General features: G+C 37.8%; 1 protein-coding gene across 7 annotated transcripts in view; it reads left to right on the forward strand.

The window, feature by feature from the left end:
* LOC135206150 (homer protein homolog 2-like) overlaps positions 1 to 12,500 on the forward strand; it is a 408,669-nt gene that overhangs the window by 276,757 nt on the left and 119,412 nt on the right. The window lies entirely within an intron of this gene.

Consider the following 12,500-nt stretch of genomic DNA (forward strand, 5'->3'; position numbering starts at 1 on the left):
GCAACTGACTTCTCGTTACGGTTGCAGCCTCCCCTCCCCTTCCCATTTCTCCCTCCCCCTCTCCCCACAGCCAAACGCTTTCGCACACGAACTGGAAATCGCACATACACGTACCACGCACGCACGGGTGTTAATTGGCCTTCAATGATTTTTATCCAAGCTGAACATACCGGAAATCAAAACAAGATCATTTTTCCCCAAGGAATCGTTCACACATTTCGTGTGAGTTCACCGTTTGCGTAGTGAGAGATTAGTAAGAGCCTTTACTAAGTTATTTACTTGACATTTTACGTTCATATTTGTTTTGATTAATTTCACTAGCTCATATATATATATTTTTTATACATTCATATATTTAACTTCTTTTTGAACGCGAAATAAGTGGGCAATGATTTTCTGGCTTTTCCATACTAATCGTGTTCATTTCCCTCACAAACTCGTCAAGTCTTTCCATGTTGCAGAATCTTAAGCTGTTTCCATAGTTACAATTCAACCGGATGTTATCCCGGGAATGGTTGTCAATAAGGTTTTTTTAAGCCTTTATTAAACTATTCATGTATGTATGTGTGTGTGTGTGTATATATTATATATATATATAATATTAATATATATCTATATTTATATATTATATATATAATATATACCATATATATATATATATATATACTATATATGTATACCTATTATATATATATATATGTGTGTGTGTGTGTGTGTGTGTGTGTGTGTGTGTGTGTGTCGTGTGAAATTGCTGAAGATCAAAATTATTTTTGTAATTTTATTTAAGTACGTAGCAAGATGTTCGATGAGGTACCGATAAAAATCATAGGCTACTTAAAACGAAAATGTTCCTCTCTCTCTCTCTCTCTCTCTCTCTCTCTCTCTCTCTCTCTCTCTCTCTCTCTCTCTGCGACATTTGAACACATTTCTGGGGCCCTTCCTGGGCTGCTGTAATGCCGAAATACGCAGAGGCATCTTTCAGTGTGACAGTGTGACCTTGATCCCTACCAAGCCTTCGATGGATGACGGGTTATGTAGGAAAATATTTCCAGGTATAGTATGCCCTAGGAAAAGGAAACCGCCGTGGCATTTTTCACTTATCTCTGTCTGTATGGGGTGTTTTTTTTTTTCCCCTTCAGCTGTCATTTTTCTTTCCTGTAAAGGGGAAGGCTCGTGAAAGGCATTTTCCTTTCTGGGGTGCTCTCTTAACTTGTTCGCTATGGAACCCTGCGAGCATATTAATTATTTTTTTTTTCCCGTGTTTGCGACCCACGAAGGCGTTTAACTGCCAGTTAATTACGTCATTTATCCTTTTACTGTTCTATGTTACGTGATTCAATGCCAAGATAGACAATGGCACAATGAGCTTTAACGCATAGTGCCCAAATTCAGCTCTCCTGGGTCAGAAATCGAACCCGGCCTTTACTTTAATAGACTATGACTAGGACTCATATGATGTGTGTTCGTGCGTGTGTGTGTGTGTGTGTGTGTGTTTTGTACGGAGAATATTTAGAACTTAACTCCTTCAAGTGAAACAAATTGAATGTTTCCAAATGGTAACCCACCCGTCAATTCCGTAATATTGAAGAAGGAAAGATTTCTGAATTAAAGTCTTCGTTTGCCACGGAGACTAGCCTCTATAGCTTCTTGCAAGATTTCTGGTGTGATCGTATCCTTTAAATTTCTAATTACTGAAATTGTCTTTCTCTACTCCCGTGCATTGGTTAGTCTTCCTGTTTTGTTAGTCTGTTCTCTTGCTGCTGTTGTCCTTACGTTTCCATCAAAGGATCTCTCTCTCTCTCTCTCTCTCTCTCTCTCTCTCTCTCTCTCTCTCTCTCTCTCTCTCTCTCTCTCTCTCTCTCTCTCTCTTTTAGGCAACATGTTATCAATAAGCGCATCTTTATAATTCGTACCTTAGTGGGTGTCGCTTGAGTCTGCAAGGATTTTCCAATCCTCTTGTTGCTTGTTTCATCTGAAGGTTTTTCACTCTCTCTCTCTCTCTCTCTCTCTCTCTCTCTCTCTCTCTCTCTCCTCTCTCTCTCTCTCTCTCTCCAAGGAACGGTTTTTGAACAACTGCTTGTATATATTTTATTTTTCTCTTACTTTGAATGGCAGTTTTACCTCTCCGTAGTCTTTCATGACATGGATAAATATTCCCTTATCGCAGAGCGCCTGCTTTTTCCTCTGGGTATGTGAATGCGAAGCGTTTGTATATCTCTATGCTAAGTAAAATATTCTGTTAGTTGGCCTTTTACCTGATCTTTCACGAAGTAACTAGATAACCGCTCTGAGGAAATGTATCATTGGCAGTCTTTTAGGTTACAACGTGATCCTAGTTGAAAGGACAGTTTTTTTAAGACTAATATAAAGATACCAAATCACAGCTGTTTACTGCCGCGTCCTTTTCTTTCGTGAGTGTTTTTTTTCCGTTCGAAAGCGGCTCTTTCTCTTTCCCCCCATTTACCACCATTTCGGGTATGCTTTTGTATGCTTGGCTGGATATCGGTTTTCGGCTCATGCAATGAAACAACGTCCAGAATGTCGATACTACTCCTGTTTTCTGTCCTCGAATTTGTTCTCCTGTTTTCGTTCTCGCGTATTCAGGGAGGCTAGTGTTTGTTTGTTAGTATGGTGTTTTTACGTAGCATGGAACCAGTGGTTATTCAGCAGTGGGACCAACGGCTTGACTTGACTTTCGAACCACGTCGAGAGTGAACTTCTATCACCAGAAATACACATCTCCAACCCCTCAATGGAATGCCCGAGAATCGAACTCGCGGCCTCCGAGATGGTACGCCAACACCATACCGACCACGCCACTGAGGCGCTTGGTTTGTGTTTGTACTGAGTATGGACGTCCATACGACCGTGTGTGTGTGTGGTTCAGTTGGTAGCGTACTTGCCTTTTAATATAAAGACCTGGGTTTGATCCTGATGTGAGTCGGAAGTTTATCGCAGTTCCGACTTGATATACTGTGTTGTTTACGTCCATCACACACACACACACACACACACACACACACACACATATATATATATATATATATATATATATATATATATATACATTATTTATATATAAATGTATGCATGTATGTATGTATAGCACTACATTTACTCCCCTGACAGATGGGGCCTCTACAGAAAAAGGCAGTAAAAGCTCTTTGTCAAATTCATACTTTAACGCCTAAAGCGTGGATTACCCCCTGCTAAGATATCTCCTTCAACAATAGTCACGTTATACATGCACACATGAAGCTCAGCGCCGCGACGTTCACTACAATCCTGCACCCGCTCGGCCGATCCCTGGATGTGAGTGAGGACCTTTGTATCTAACGGCTTTTTAAAGATGTTTGCTCAGCGTTTTCTAGGTCCTCCTCTCTCTCTCTTATTCTCTTTGGCACTTGTCACCTATATATACTCTGTATCACTAGCTTATCATCCTGGGATTATATATGTATATGTATATATATAATATATATGAATATAAATATATAGTATATATATATATATACTATACATATTTATATTTATATATATATAATATATATATAGATATATATATATATATTATAATCTATATAATATGATATATATATCTATATATATATATATAGATATATATATATATATATATATATATGTATATATTTCATCATATATACTATATGATATCTATATATATATATATATGTATATATTATATATATATATATATATATATATATTATCATACATTATATATATATATATCGCATTCTTATCTCTCTCTCTCTCTCTCTCTCTCTCATCTCTCTCTCTCTTCTCTCTCTCTCTCTCTCTCTAATATATATATATATATATATATATATATATATATATATATATATATTGTGTGTGCGTGTATGTATGTATGTATGTGTGTGTATCTGTATGGTGATATGATTAGATGGATAACAGATAATGATCTTTGAGTGACGTCTTTCAATTGTTTAACTGGCTGTCATTGATGATAATCAGTAGGAGGGCAGCAAATGGCAAAACATTCTCTTTGTTCTCTTTTGTTGTGTAATGAATGACCATGATTAGTCCCTGATCTTTTCTGGTGAATATTATTTTTTACAATTTATGTTGTCGTGTACATGACAGCGAAAGATTGGATTTCGTTTTTAAATATTTTTCATTTGCCTGAAAGCTTTTTTTTTTTTTTTTTTTAATGGAGCATCTTCACAGCGACGTGGGAGAATGGTAAATCATGCAGCAAGTTATGAACTAACTGACAAGGCGGGAAAACATGTTTACAGGCTGCGGATGTTAATTTATTGATATATAAGGTCACAGGATAATGTGGAAAATTAAATGCTAAATACTTAAATTATTATTGGAACGTGTCACACGTTGTGGAAGCCGATAAGTTTTTCGTGTATGACGGTCAGACACCCCCCCCCCCCCCCCCACACACCCCCCCCCCCCCCACACACACACACACACACACACACACACACACACACACACACACACAGAGGTGAGGTTACAGTCAAGGTCCATATACCATATATTAACCTTGGTTACAGTATACAGTTATTTAACCGACCTGCACGCGCCTCAGTGGCGTGGTCGGTATGGTGTTGGCATGCCACCTCGATGGCCACGAGTTCGATTCTCGGGCATTCTATTGAGGTGTGCGAGATGTGTATTTCTGGTGATAAAAGTTCACTCTCGACGTGGTTCGGAAGTCGCGTGAAGCTGTTGGTCCCGTTGCTATATAACCACTGGTTCCATGTAACGTAAAAACAAACAAACAAACAAACAATTTAACCGACCTTCGGATATCGAATCTATCTAAATATGGAGGACAGTTTTTCACAATGAGTCAGCCAATTAATGAGTTAATAATACGAAGAAAAGTAAACATGTACATACGAACGTGAATACTGACATACAGCATGTGTGTGTGTTTTTGTTCGGTAGAAAGTGGAAGGGTTATGAGGCAGACAGGTCTTGTCCCAATTTCGACCCAACTCTTTGATGCGAAACATGATTCTTTCTTTGCACAGCAGATCTGAATAACTGCACAACACTCGACGGCCGAGCCGGAATCCAAGTAGGGGAGGGGGTGGGGGCGGAGCTCTGGCCAGATGCTGATGAATGCTTCGAACGTGACAGAATCCTTGGAGATGGGAGACGAAAACACCAAGGAGGAAGCAAGATTCACTCTCTCTCTCTCCTATTATTTGCTCTCGGAGGAGGAATGTTTGGTTTCACCTTGATGATCACTCATCACGATCTTCATTTCTCGTGTTTTGAGATGTAAAGTATCAATTTACTGTCTTGTTTTGCCGAGAAAATCTCTCTCTCTCTCTCTCTCTCTCTCTGTTTTGTTAAGGAATGTTTTGGTTTCATCATATGGAACGAGATTTCCTTTAGATTTGATGATCTCTTTTTCTCCTCCTTCATTTCTCCTGTTTGAGATGTAAAGTATCAATTTACCGTCTCGTGTTTCGCCGGGAAGAAAACTCTCTCTCTCTCTCTCTCTCTCTCTCTCTCTCTCTCTCTCTCTCTCTCTCTCTCTCTCTCTCTCTCTCTCTCTCTCTCTCTCTCGTGTTTTTGACAGGGGAGAAAAAGTGTCTTGATAAAAGTGTATATGGCTGCTGTTGACTTGTATCCACCCGAGGGGCTAATGTCTTGTCAGCAACACGTCCTCTCTTGATATAGGAAAGAAAGTATTTTTGAAGGTTCTTTAAATTCAGTTACAGATTTAACATCACATGCAAGTTGTCTGTGGTCATTGTCGTCAAAATCGGTCATGATGTTGGTTTCAGTGTGACTTCCTGTTAGTGCCCAAAAGTGATAACTGTTTTGTTTTTCATTTTCGTTGATATTTCCAGTGCGCAATAACACACACAAACACACACACACACACACACACAGAGCGCCTCAGTGGCGTGATTAGTATGGTGTTGTCGTACCTCCTCGGTAGCCGCGAGTTCGATTCTCGGGCATTTCATTGAGGTGTGAAAGATGTGTATTTTTGGAGATAGAAGTTCACTCTCGTCGTGGTTCGGAAGTCACGTAAAGCTGTTGGTCCCGTTGCTGAATAACCACTGGTTCCATGCAACGTAAAAACACCATACACACACACACACACACACACACACACACACATAAATGCTCTATTATACTTTAGCGAAGGAGGAAATTATTTTAGCCCTTATTAGCGATCAGTTTTCGTTATTTCTCTTCGCGAATGTCTCACTTGAGCAAGAATTTTCCCATGTTGGACTGATTTTGAAGTGACGCATTTTTCTCGGTTATTATAACAGTATCTCGAAGAAAGTTCTCTCTCTCTCTCTCTCTCTCTCTCTCTCTCTCTCTCTCTCTCTCTCTCTCTCTGACACACAGACGCAATACCTCCCTTGACCTGTGCACTGAATTATGTAATGGTTAGGTGATTGACTCTCGTGGGTCGTCGCCAGTTCCAGGGTAAAATGGGTGGGCTACCAACCTCATTACTTCTTACTTTTTTTTAGCAGTAGCAATCCCTTTTAAGGAAACAAGGCATGATCCAACCTCCACCTTACTCAATGCACGCTCTAAAATCTACGGTCAAATAGAGCATTGTTTCACCAACGAAAATTAAAAGTAATACGCTATATGTTATTAGAAATAATTTTCTGTACTGTTTAACATACATGCACATTATGTATTTTTTTTACATTTTCATTCTGATAAATAAATCATAAATATCCTATCCTACATTTCCTGTATTTTTAACTTATATATATATATATTTGTATATATATACTTACATATATGTATATATACATATAAAACATAGGTGCATTTTCCATAAATGTGTATGTGTGCCTGCGTTTGTATCGCTCGCTTCTCCGTAATCACAACCAATAATGGAGTGGCGGTCTGCTACGGTGACAGCTGACAAATACATTTTATGGATTTTCAGACGGCGGCTTCCGACCCCCAGAGAATTTCGAAAATAATTTTTAATATGAGACGACGTCAATAGCCGAGCTCTCTCTCTCTCTCTCTCTCTCTCTCTCTCTCTCTCTCTCTCTCTCTCTCTCTCTCTCTCTCTCAGGAGAAAATGAATAGAGTTCATATCCCCTAATATGCAATGTATAATTGTTTTGCATACCTGGACTTGTATGTGTTTTTTCCTTTGTTAAATACAGTGAAATTGAGTTAGGAAACGCTATGACAGTTGGTATTATATTAATCTTTATAACTCTTATCTGTCTCGCTTTCTTTATTTAATATAAAAGTTAGACCACTGTACCCTCATTTATTGTGTTGAGTTTGTTGAAGTTAAACAGTAGTACGGTTGAATTCACAGAATTACTTAATAAAAAGTTGGATACACAGGTTTCCTCATTCCCAGAATTCATTAAGAAGTTGTCTCTCAATCTCTGTCAGTATGCTTACAAAGAGAGAGAGAGAGAGAGAGAGAGAGAGAGAGAGAGAGAGAGAGAGAGAGAGAGAGAGAGAGAGAGAGAGAGAGAGTTTACTACTTCTAAGAAGCCGGAAAGCCAACATAAACCACAATTTCTCAAGAAGGGATTTTCCGGACGGGAAATATTGATTACGAGAATATTAAGACGAGATCAAACACTTTTCTGATGAGTGAAGGGAATATCACCGAAATTAGTTTCTCTCTCTCTCTCTCTCTCTCTCTCTCTCTCTCTCTCTATCATTAGTCTTGTTTTAATTTGGCCTACTTCGAGGGGCAGGAGAGAGGAGCTTCAAACGGACTGCAAGATTATAAAACTATCAGATTAAAAATACCTCATCATTTTTATCTTCATTGCGGCGGACACAGGTTCCTCTGATTTTGCATGTTTTTGGTTTTGGTTTCCTAATTACATAAACGACCTCTTTAGGCATGTGTCCAGCGGTTTTCAGCATTCGTTGATGGTTACCCATTCAGCTACTGACCGAAGCCGGATGAGTTGAGTGGTACTAATCTACTGGCAGGTACAAGTAGCTAATTGCTACTGGGCATTTATTATAAGCGTCCTTTCAAATTCTGACGAATCCCGGTGTTACCAAACCTAGTCGCTCGAACAAGATTCTGAAGTATTTTTTTGTCTATTAAAGGCACGATGGCCCTGGATGCTCCCACTGTCGTGTCGAACCCCTTAGTACACGTTTTGCATCATTTCATGTTATCTTCCGCTCACCCTGACTTTCCAAAATATTATGGCTCTTCGTTTACCATGCTTTTTTTTTTAACTCCATCTTTCCAATGCTTTATACCCCTCCCCCCATCAACCCTTTCATTATCTACCGAATTTGTGTTAGTCATGGCATTAAAATGTGCTTATTATTCCCAGGAGGTTGCCATTCACCAGAATGTTACATTGTCAAATCATTTTAGTTTGTAACTAAATTATTTGCAGATTTTGTTATTGTTCTTTTTAATTCGTCGTGAAATCAAAATCTTTTACGAGAATAGTGGCAGCAGTGTTGAATGTAAAAACACTAGATTTTCTCTTTAAATTGCTGAAAGGAATATATCTAGTTCGGTGGATTTTATACTAGAATTGCCTGCGTATAAAACTCCTGCAACCAATTAATCTCGCAATGCTTGATCTTTTTGCTTTTGTGCAACTTTCACCGACATGTGACATTTCAGCAGAGGGTTTTGCGATATTGCCATGCACGCCTCATTTGGTTTTTCCAAGTATGATTGCTTTCATTTCTAAAGCCACTTTTGCAATGACGGGTAATTGTTAATCAGTTATTTAATCTTCAAGCAAAATTTTTTTTATGTGGTAATTGGAACGCTTTTTAGCGTTGCATACATTTTAAAGCGCCCTTCTATTAAAATATAATTTTTCCCATTTCAGTTCAGTTGACGTTCAATCACTTGAAATCGCAGTATAAAATTGATTTGATTAAGTTTTTTTATACTTTTTTTTTTGCGGGAAAAATGTTTAGGAAAATAGATTTAAACCAACGTGATCGTATAGAAGTCGCATGAGTTTTGTTTTAAATTTTGTAAAGTTGAAAACCATATTTGTCGATCAGTACTATTCCCGGAGAGGTTAAACACTGGTTTTGTCTAATGTGTGCTTGCGCTTGTATGCTTTTATAATAGTGTGTTAATGTGTGTGTGGGTGTGCGTGCGTGTGTGCAATAGTTTTGTGACTTCATTCATATCGTGAAGAAATAATAGCCGTGATCAATTTTGCATTTTTTTTTTTTTTTTTTTTTTTTTTTTTTAGCTATAATGTTCTGCAATATTTTTTATTCAGTGAAATACATAGATTCCGAGAGAGAAGCGACAAGCAGTTGCCATGTCGTTATTATATTAATAAGAAAAAGAATCTGGAAGTGTCATATGTGGTTTGGGCTTTCATCAGCTAAAATACTGTCATTTATTGCTTTACCTTGTTCCTATGTTATCTTGGGAAAAGTGATAATGCTTGTACATGTATTTGTGCTGTTGATTATAATGATTATAATTATAACAGAATATCAGTAACATTGATTAATTACATTTCATTTACATGATTGATGTTATAATGGTAACTACGCTATTGTTAAATGATAAAAATGACAGCTGCTCTAGACATTATCTAGTGACTCATGTTCGACTCGTCCAACTGAGCAGAGAAACCACATTATCTGATGGTGTCACTGAAACGCCTCTGTTAAGGATTTGCTGATCTGAGCTGGAATTTCACGGCCGAATTTGAAACCGGAGCAGAAGCGGCAACACCGGATGGCGTATTACGATGCGTCTCTCTTCCCGGACTTGAGTTTCCGAAAATTGAAATCCTCTGTGAACTGCGATCCCTCTCTGGTGGGGTGTTGCTTTGACATGTAAATACATTGATGATCGCTGTTCACTAATTGAATTGGTCGTCGTTTTGTTATTTTACGAGGTGATCTCTCTCTCTCTCTCTCTCTCTCTCTCTCTCTCTCTCTCTCTTCTTCTATACTATCTCTCTCCATTACTGGAAACTCTGAGGGGAAATGTGTTTAAACCTCTCTCTCATCTACTCTCTCACAACTTACTGAAGGAACTCTGGGGAAATGTGTTTAACCTCTATCTCTCCTCTCTCTCTCTCTCTCTCTCTATCAACTCTCTCTCACTCACTCTCTATTACTGGAAACTCTGGGAAATGGTTTCACCTCTCCTCTCTCTCTCTCTTTTCAACCTCACTCTCTCTCTCTCTCTCTCTCTCTCTCTCTCTCTCTCTCTCTCTCTCTCTCTCTCATTACTGGAACTCTGGGAAAAGTATTCAGCATTCACTTTCTCTCCACTCTTCGATAGGGCAACATTTGAAGAACTCAAGTATGTGCCGGTATACAGGTCTCTGCAACGAATGTTTGCCGATGTATTTCCACTACATGTATTTTATAGATTATTTATTTAATTAAACTCACTTCATCAAAGATTTTGGAATGGATTTTTAATTGATAGAATAAGAACAATATTGTATATAATCATTAGATGCAAATTTCGAATACTTGAGTTGAATCGTCAATTAACTGTTTGTCCACTTTCGTTTACATTTGCCAATGTATGGGGGCGTATTTCAACGGGAATGTTCTTGGCTGTAGAATCATTATTTTGTCAATTATTTTTCTTTTCGGTAAATTCATTAATGAACAACTATTTTGTTCTTGGTAAATTCATTATTTTATAACATCCTTTTGGTAATTTCGTTATTTTATAATTTCTTGTAGTTAATATTATTTTATAACTTTTCGTAAATAATTTCATTATTTTATAACTTCCATTTCGGTGATTTCATTATTTTTTATCATTTTATACTTAGCAGTAATTTCATTATTGTATAACTTTTTTCGGTAATTTCATTGTTTTTAATAAGTTTTCGGTAATTTCATTATTTTCTAACTTTTTATTTTGGGTAATTTCATTGTTTCATAACTTTTTTTCTTCTTTTCGGTAATTTCATTATTTTATATCGTCGTTGCGACGCCAGTAAGAACTAACAAATCAAAATCATTATTTTACAGCCATCATTTATTAACAAATTTATTTAAGGTTTATTTTCCGTTGCTTGATAAAGTCCCTCGCAAACTTCATCATGTGCCGTCGAAATTTCTTTCGCAAAATGCAGTTAATTAGCGCGCGATGGCGGGGACATCCTGGCTACATGCAGGTCCCGGGCATTACTGCGAGGAACAATGAGGTTTTATTACCTGCAACTTCCGCTATTGTTCTCTGAGTCCTTTGCCCGTAATTCATGCACAAAGGTATATCCCGTTCTTCCTCACACCCATTTCATCCGTTGGTCGGACGTGTGGAATGGCCCATTGCATGAATCTTGCAAGTTTAATTAAAGGATGGTGAATAGGTATAATGGAAGAGGTGTTATATGAGGATTCTTGATGCTGCTGCTGCTGCTGTGGTGGAGATGGTCCCGTATTTTTTTCATTATTATTTTATTTTCACTGCTAAGTCTTTCTCCAAGAGAGGCGGTGACGGTTCCAGGGAATAAACGAGTGTGCAGTCACAGACATATTCATCCTCCATCGATCGACAGAGGCAATGTTGGCCTTGCAATGAAAAGACCAGTATAACGTCCGTTGTTTCATGCATCTTTGTAGAAGCTTCATCATCAGGTTCTACCCCGTTACATATTAAATATACTGCGTTGCTTCATTTCATTCCATGAGTTTCCACTTTTTCTGACATTGATTTTCGATATCTTACTTCAGTTACATAGAGGATAAAACTTTTTGCTTAGCATTTCCTACGTACATCATAGCTTTCGCCTCTAAAGACGCATTTCTCTCCCACTTGGCTAAGCTCCTGGTAATGTTTCATTCTTCGTATCCTGTAGAATTCAAACCATCTTTCATTCTGCCGTCTACCAAAGTGATATACATCACTGTCATGCTCACATCCTTTTTCCATTATAACCTTACTCGTTGTAACATTCCTTGATAAATTACTTTCCCATCTACAAGTTATTATGCAAGCTCCCCCTTCGCCGTTAAAATTCCTAATAGCTCTTAACAAACTAACATCAGCGCTCTACACCCTCCTCACTACACAGTGCTCCTGTTTCGGTTCTGTCATAAGCTTCCTGCTTTGAACATATATCCAGCATACATTATTTTTCATTAGCCTTGACTTTGCTACACAACAGCCTTTCATAAAACCCCTGATATATAAAAGTGCCTGTAAATCCATACTGTTCTCGTTTATTAACCTTCTTATTAACTTCGTCATTGTTCTAAGGGATCCATTATAATAAAAATGTTAAAAGTTCGTGTATAATTTATAAACACTATAAAAAGCTTTGGAACCCTTCCCTGGGTTCATCTGGACTGAAGATGAACCCAGAGAAGGGTTCGAAAGCTTCTATAAAGTGTTTCTAAATTATACAATAACTTTCAAAATTTTTATTATTGTGGACCTCTTAGAACATTGTATATACTCTCGTGATAGAGAGTTTTTCCCAACGTTATCATTATTATTACCACCAGTAACTAAGTAAGAGGTTTGCTTGGTTTGTTTA

This window comes from Macrobrachium nipponense, chromosome 29 (genome assembly GCF_015104395.2).
Source record: "Macrobrachium nipponense isolate FS-2020 chromosome 29, ASM1510439v2, whole genome shotgun sequence".
Lineage (NCBI taxonomy): Eukaryota > Metazoa > Arthropoda > Malacostraca > Decapoda > Palaemonidae > Macrobrachium > Macrobrachium nipponense.